We start from the raw sequence: 8120 nt of genomic DNA, 5'->3' as shown, positions 1-8120 counted from the left end.
AAAACAAATTCTTCATAAAAACAAAGGCAGATGAAAAAGCTGAATAAAAGCATTATTTTATGTTCTTTCTCTCTAGATTACTGACTTTTGTTATTTTCGTACCAGTATTTGGTCCCATTCCACTCTCTTCCCATACAGGAACATTTAAGAATACATAAATTCTTGTTCCATACTGTATATGTGAGCTATCATAGGAATTATGTGGATAAATTTTCTTTTTTTGAAGGAAAATTGAAGTTATTCAGAAAGCTTGTTTAAAGAAATATATTTCAAGTTATTTGTGAATAAACTTGACCACCTATCTCAATATTCTGTTTGCACACATTAAATATAAGTGAAAAATTACAATTTAGCTCCTATAATAGTGAGCATGAAAGGAAACTATTCAAAAGTGAAAATGGTCTATGCATATTAAAAATTTCAAAATAGCAAATACAGATGGAGAAATATTTTTGCATATAAGATCTATATGTTTCATTATCAACCTCAATATAAAAGACAAATTGTCAGAATATTTAAAAGTGTTGTTTAAAAAATATTTTCCCAAAGAAAGTATATTATTTACTGCTGTTTCAAAAATTGCTTTTACTGAACTTTTTTTGAGTCTAAATAGCTAAGGAGGGATCTATAACTGGATCTATGACTGGAAATGTTTCTGTTGTATTTCTGTGTATATTTTTAATAAATTATTTTTGGTCTTTTATGAAGACAAGTCTTATTAAATTTGAAACATTTTGTATATTTTTTTTTCAGAAAAATTTCTGTAGTCTTTACGTTTTTTGTTTTAAAAATCTGTCACTTGTATGTTCCAATTCAAAATGTCATCTACATTCTCATGTTTTAGTGTGAGCAATGAAGAGGACTTTTGATGAATTAATTAAATTTCATTACTTTTAAATTGAAATATTCAAAATTTAAAAAGTAACTTTTAAGGAAAAAGAACTGGATTGGCATTCCTATGATCTTTTAATGAACTTTTCATATTTGGAAGTGTGAGTGGGTATAACAGAGGAAAATCAATATTTGCTAAGTAAGAGAAACAGACCAAAAATCCAGTCACCTCCTCAGAGCACAGGAGTGTTAAGTGGACAGGCGCTTTCATGCCCTCAGCTGCCATCATCACCACCACCACCACTACCATCATCATCATCAACGGCCCTAAGCTTTTAGAGCCACTCATATTTTTCCTTCATGTTATTTACTAGCTCTTCACCAAAATAAGAAAACCAAAAGAAAATGGAGTCCAAATCAATGCAAGTGTGTGAATTTACGGTCCACTGAACTGGTAAGTATCTTAGACGTGCAAGCAATCATGTAGCCAATTCCTCTCCCTCCTTGCAGTGTTTAAAAAAACCCTAAAACCCATAGAGTGTTTAAAAAAAAAAAAGAAAAAGAAAACCCTCACCTGCATTTGATTCTATTGTCAACTTGCTGTAAACAATTTTTGCTTTAATATATGAATTACACTAATACCTCACATTACATATATGAAGCCAAATTACACTAACCTAGTTGTTTACAACCTCAAACCTTACTCCCAGTATACATTCCAATAAATTTATTCTGTAAAAACAATACTTTTTTGTTTTTGATTTTTTTTACAGTAAAGTTTTCAACTACAAACCTTGAATATGCGGAAGATGTTCCAAGGACAAGCATAACAGGATTGATAAAACCCAAACTAACTAAATGTGTTCTCACAATACAAGCCGGCATAAAAATAAAATTAATTTTCTATTATCACAATTGCAACAATAATGTACACATAATAATGGTTTGTGGATGAGTATTAATTATTCTAATTCTAGTTCCAAAAGAAAACAACAGATCATTTTTAGTTTATATTTAAAAGTCAATGCTTTGTCTTACTTCCCAAAGGGCTACTGCTGATTCCAGCTTTAAAATGTAAAGTATCAAACTTGAGTAATTAGCTCAAATTGTACTGAGATTGGGAACAAATAAATCATTGCCTTGTCTTGGAGTAACACAAAAGACTCACTAACTTCACATATAGAAACTGAGTTTGTGTACATTAACATGAGTTTTGAGAAGTATACGCTGTCAACTAGCTATTTCTAATATGGAATAGATATTTTACAATATGATTAAACTTTACACATGGCCTCAAAACTGAAGAACAATTTTAAGTTCATCTTCAGTATGCCAACATTATGTATCTAGGAATTGGTTCCTGGGTTCTGTCACAGAGAGGAAATCCCTTAAGCATTATATTGAGTGGTCATTTTAAAAAATGCTAATTTATATTTAACTTAGTGTTTGTTTGGTGATGGTGGAGAAAAGGCAGGAGAGTGATGAACATAACTGCCTTGATAAAGGATCCTAGACTTGTATAAGCTTGTGCAAAAATTTGGATAATCCTTAGTGGTTAAGGGCAACTTCATGCAACCAAATAACATGAAATTAAATCAATAACCTTAAAAAAGGCTAAAATGTCTTTTTCCACCAAAACGAAACAGAGAGGAATGTGAATAATGTACATACAAACTGGGGTTCTGTCAATGACAACAAGGACTATGTGTTGGTTCATATCAAATCCAAGAATATTAGACAACCAAACGTATAACCTTCTTGTGGTTTTCTTAATATGCAGCATTCATTATGGTAGTTAGGTCCCTTCACTGGTTTTTTACAAGTCTGAAGTTGTGTTTCTTGTGTCATTGCCGGCATCTCCACCCTCAGAGCTGCTTTTATTTTCTTCTTCTTTGCAGTCCTTGTCATCTTCATCTCCTGGAGATTACCAGGACTGTTTAGAGGATTTCTTTGAAGTGTATGACTTTTTCCGTTTTGAGCCTGCTTTTTCATTCTTTCTTTTGCCTTTTCCATCTTCTTCTACTCTATCACCTTCTTCCTCACTGCTTGCCTCTGCATGCAGTATTCCCGCCTTCTCTCTTGGTTTCTGAAGAGTTCTGTTGCTGAATTGCCTGGTACCCAACAAACTTTACTGCTGGGTTATTTTCTATTTCCCACAATCCTTCATTAAATCCTTTCCGTTTGTTTTACTTCCCAAACTTGTCTTCGTATTCCTTATAAGGGAAAAGGTCTTTGGGACCTAGAAATGCAGTTTCATGGGTGCCAAAAAAGAAGATAGGATACGTATTTGCTGGAGGCTTCACGGCTCCCTCTGGGAGTTCCTCAATTCGGGCCGGCCAGTGCGGGTAGCTCTTCATCTTGCCGACGACCAGGTCGCTCGCCTTGTACTTGCGGGGCCAAGGACGCGCTATCTAGGCCGCTCCCCTTCCTGGTCGTCCGTGGGCTCTGCGAAGAGGCTAGGGGGCCGCCCCTCCGCGGGCCAAGGGACTGCGCCGCACTCCCCGCGGGCCTCGAGCCGGGCAGGCGGGCGGACAAGCTGCCGCTCCGACGAAGGGAAGCGGCGGCGAGGCGGTATAATTGCTTATCAATTTTAGAATCAGTTTTTCGGGATCCTTTAAAAATTCTGCTTGTTTACGGAGTGAAGTGCATTGAGTTTTATTATAATTGGAGGGAAATATATATCCCTGCAATCTTAGTCTCAAAACCAATAACGTTTTCATTGTATTTAAATTTTAAAAAATAATTCTGATGGAGTTTTAAAATGTCAGCCAGGGCTTCCCTGGTGGCACAGTGGTTGAGAGTCCGCCTGCCGATGCAGGGGACACGGGTTCGTGCCCCAGTCCGGGAAGATTCCACATGCCGTGGCGCAGCTAGGCCCGTGAGCCATGGCCGCTGAGCCTGCGCGTCCTGAGCCTGTGCTCCGCAACGGGAGAGGCCACAGCAGTGAGAGGCTCGTGTATCGCAAAAAAAAAAATGTCAGCCAAGTCCCAACAGACTCCCTAATCCACTCATAGATCCTTTATATGTGCTCTTCTCTCTGCTAGGAAGATCCCCCCATCATATTTTTCCCAGCTTATTTCTACTCTTCATATATGGCTCATTTTAATACTTATTTTCTCAGGGATACCATTTCTTTAACTATATAAATTACCCCATTCATGTTCAATAAGTATCATATATTAAAATATTGCTCTTAAGACACATGGTACCCCAAGGGTCATCATTCTTGAAAAAGTAGAGTATACTAGTAAACACTACTTAATACATTTTCAAGGGTTAATTTTACTTTGTATCTTTTCTACCCTCAAACGCTCTCAAAAAAGAAATGAAGAGGTAAATATTCAAGTTTGTAAAATATAATATCAAGAAAAACATAGTACTATACTGACTGCTTACTATGTGCCAGCCAATTGACACACAGAGCTAAATATTATATATATTTTACATAATTATATAATATATAAATGTGTTATATGTAATGCCAAAATTATAGAGGGCTCATTTCCCAGGTACTAATCTAGGAGTTTCACATATATTAATTAATTCAATCATTATGACAACTCTATGAGGTAGGTGCTATTATTATCATGCCTAATTTATAAAAATTGAGAAAAAAAGAAATTAAGTAAATTGTTCAGGTCACACAGCTGAAAAGTGGTGAAGCTAATATTTAAATCCAGCAGTGTGGTTTGAAGTCTACACTTTTAATTAGGCACTTACATCTGTGCTTATAAGTTCCATATTAATTAATATTCACAATAATCTGAAATAGTAAATAATTACATTGAAATCATTATCTAAATGAGGAATCTCAGAATTCATTTCCAAAATTTGCAAAGGGCACATAAACTTCTGAGGCAAGTATTTAGAGTTGTCTAACTTTATATTTTATATACCAATAATTATTAGATAAATGAGAGGAACTCCATGTTATATTATGTATTATATCATGTAAAATATGGTAATAAAAGCACAGCAATTTTATTGATTTCTAGATATTTTCAAAATATAACATTCAATCATTGTTTCTACTAATATACGCATTTTTCTGTTTGACCACCAGGATCCAAACTGATATTTTCAAAGACTTCTCCGTTATGGAACAATGATCTTAAAAAGAATGTCAGGTGATCTTAAAAAGAATGTCAATTAAAAAGGAAAACAGATGAAATTTCAAAATCTATTTTTAGCAACTTTTATTAATTTATGTTTACTCTCACAATTATTATAGGGTTACAAAGGAAATATTTAAGGGGTATCTAATTCAGTGATTGAATATTAGATTCCCTAGATATGGTCTAAATAGTAAAGATGCTAAAAGATTATGAAATGTAAAATTTTTAAGTGTGCTGAGCACAAAGCTGACTTCCTTCAATCACTCAGAGAAGTTGTCTAAATCCAAACTCTTTTGCTCATGTCTGTTTTGAAGTATGGAAATTTGAGCAAAAAATAATAGCATTAAGAATTACATTAAAATTTAATAAAGTGTTAGGCCTTTTCAGCAAGGATTTGCTTTGAAGTAAAGCTATTTAAGGTCTTACATATTGCCACAAAATCATTATTATACCATTCTTTGAAGTTCCAGATGCTTGTAATTACAGAAACTATACTTTGACATGATATAGAACAACTTAAGTCATTTTAAGAATTTACTGTAAAGTCTAAACTCTCAAAGAGTTCTCAAATTTAACTATATTTTTTCACTCATAGACAAAAAAAGTACAGCTTTTTCTTCTATCTTTTATAGTCATTCTAGCTCTTAATGCAGAAAAGCACATGGGATATTAATGGCAGATAAGCAATAACAGCATAATCTTAGTTTACTAAGTAATGTGAGAAGATAAAACAATAGCTAAGAGAAAAACATATTCATGTTGAAAAGAAAAAGTAGTGAACAATCTTTATCTTAAAAAAGAAAGGGTTGGCTTCCGGGAAGATGGCGGAAGAGTAAGACGCGGAGATCACCTTCCTCCCCACAGATACACCAGAAATACATCTACACGTGGAACAACTCCTACAGAACACCTACTGAACGCTGGCAGAAGACCTCAGACCTCCCAAAAGGCAAGAAACCCCCCACGTACCTGGGTAGGGCAAAAGAAAAAAGAATAAACAGAGACAAAAGGATAGGGACGGGACCTGCACCAGTGGGAGGGAGCCGTGAAGGAGGAAAGGTTTCCATATACTAGGAAGCCCCTTCGCAGGCAGAGACTGCGGGTGGCGGAGGGGGGAAGCTTCGGAGCCGCAGAGGAGAGCACAGCAACAGGGGTACGGAGGGCAAAGCGGGGAGAGATTCCCGCACAGAGGATCGGTGCCGACCAGCACTCAACAGCCTGAGAAGCTTGTCTGCTCACCTGCCGGGGCAGGCAGGGCTGGGAGTTGAATGTCGGGCTTCAGTTGGAGCACTGGGAGAGGACTGGGGTTGGCGGCGTGAACACAGCCTGCAGGGGGTTACTGTGGCACGGCTGGCCAGGAGGGAGTCCGGGGAAAAGTATGGACCTCCTAAAGAGGCAAGAGACTTTTTCCTCCCTCTTTGTTTCCTGGTGCGAGAGGAGAGGGGATTAAGAGCGCTGCTTAAAGGAGCTGCAGAGACTGGCGCGAGCTACGGCTAAAAGTGTGGACCCAAGAGACGGGCATGAGATGCTAAGGCTGCTGCTGCCGCCACCAAGAAGCCTGTGTACAAGCACAGGTCACTATCCACACCACCCTTACCGGGGAGCCTGTGCAGCCCGCCACTGCCAGGGTCCCGGGATCCAAGGACAACTCCCCCGGGAGAACGCACTGTGCGCCTCAGGCTGGTGCAACGTAACACTGGCCTCTGCCGCCGCAGGCTCGCCCCGCACTCCGTGCCCCTCCCTACCCCTGGCCTGAGTGAGCCAGAGCCCCCGAATCAGCGGCTCCTTTAACCCCGTCCTGTCTGAGCGAAGAACAGACGCCCTCTGGCGACCTACATGCAGAGGCGGGGCCAAATCCAAAGCTGAGCCCCTGGGAGCTGTGAGAACAAAGAAGAGAAAGGGAAATCTCTCCCAGCAGCCTCAGAAGCAGTGGATAAAAGCTCCACAATCAACTTGATGTACCCTGCATCTGTGGAATACATGAATAGACAACGAATCATCCCAAATTGAGGAGGTGCACTTTGAGAGCAAGATTTATGATTTTTTCCTCTTTTTGTGAGTGTGTATGTATATGCTTCTGTGTGAGATTTTTTCTGTATAGCTTTGCTTCCACCATTTGTCCTAGGGTTCTATCCGTCCATGTTTTGTATTTTTTTTTTATTTCTTTTCTTAATAATTATTTTTATTTTAATAACTTTATTATATTTTATCTTTATTTTATTTTACTTTATCTTCTTTCTTTCTTTTTTCCTTCCCCCCCTACTTCCTTCCTCCCTCCCTCCCTCCTTTCTTTCTTTCTTTCTACTTCTACTAATTCTTTCTTTCTACTTTTTCTCCCTTTTATTCTGAGCTGTGTGGATGAAAGGCTCTTGGTGCTGCAGCCAGGAGTCAGTGCTGTGCCTCTGAGGTGGGAGAGCCAACTTCAGGACACTGGTCCACAAGAGACCTCCCAGCTCCACGTAATATCAAACAGCAAAAATCTCCCAGATTTCTCCATCTCAACACCAGCACCCAGCTTCACTCAACGACCAGCAAGCTACAGTGCAGGACATCCTATGCCAAACAACTAGCAAGACAGGAACACAACCCCACCCATTAGCAGAGAGGCTGCCCACACAGGATAAATCCAAGGAGAAATACACCAAGACAGATATTAATCAAACTGTCAAAATTTAAATACAAAGAAAACATATTAAAAGCAGCAAGGGAAAAACAACAAATAACACACAAGGGAATCCCCATAAGGTTAACAGCTGATCTTTCAGCAGAAGCCCTGCAAGACAGAAGGGAGTGGCAGGACATATTTAAAGTGATGAAGGAGAAAAACCTACAACCAAGATTACTCTACCCAGCAAGGATCTCATTCAGATTTGATGGAGAAATTAAAACCTTTACAGACAAGCAATAGCTGAGAGAGTTCAGCTCCACCAAACCAGCTTTACAACTGCAAAGGAACTTCTCTAGGAAAAAAATACAAGAGAAGGAAAAGACCTACAATAAGAAACCCAAAACAATTAAGAAAATGGGAATAGGAACATACATATCGATAATTACCTTAAATGTGAATGGACTAAATGCTCCCACTAAAAGACACAGATTGGCTGAATGGATACAGAAACAAGACCCATATATTTCCTGTCTACAAGAGACCCACTTCAGACCTAGAGACACATA

At 38.3% G+C, this 8120-nt stretch overlaps 1 pseudogene; it reads right to left on the bottom strand.

Annotated features, from left to right (window-relative positions):
- Positions 1-2469: 2469 nt before the first annotated feature.
- LOC132520290 (hepatoma-derived growth factor-related protein 3-like) lies at positions 2470-3991 on the bottom strand (annotated as a pseudogene).
- Between the last annotated feature and the right edge of the window lie 4129 nt (positions 3992-8120).

This window comes from Lagenorhynchus albirostris, chromosome 5 (genome assembly GCF_949774975.1).
Source record: "Lagenorhynchus albirostris chromosome 5, mLagAlb1.1, whole genome shotgun sequence".
NCBI classification, from domain to species: domain Eukaryota; kingdom Metazoa; phylum Chordata; class Mammalia; order Artiodactyla; family Delphinidae; genus Lagenorhynchus; species Lagenorhynchus albirostris.
Note: the sequence above shows the minus strand (reverse complement) of the source record. Positions and strands in the feature narration are given on the sequence as shown.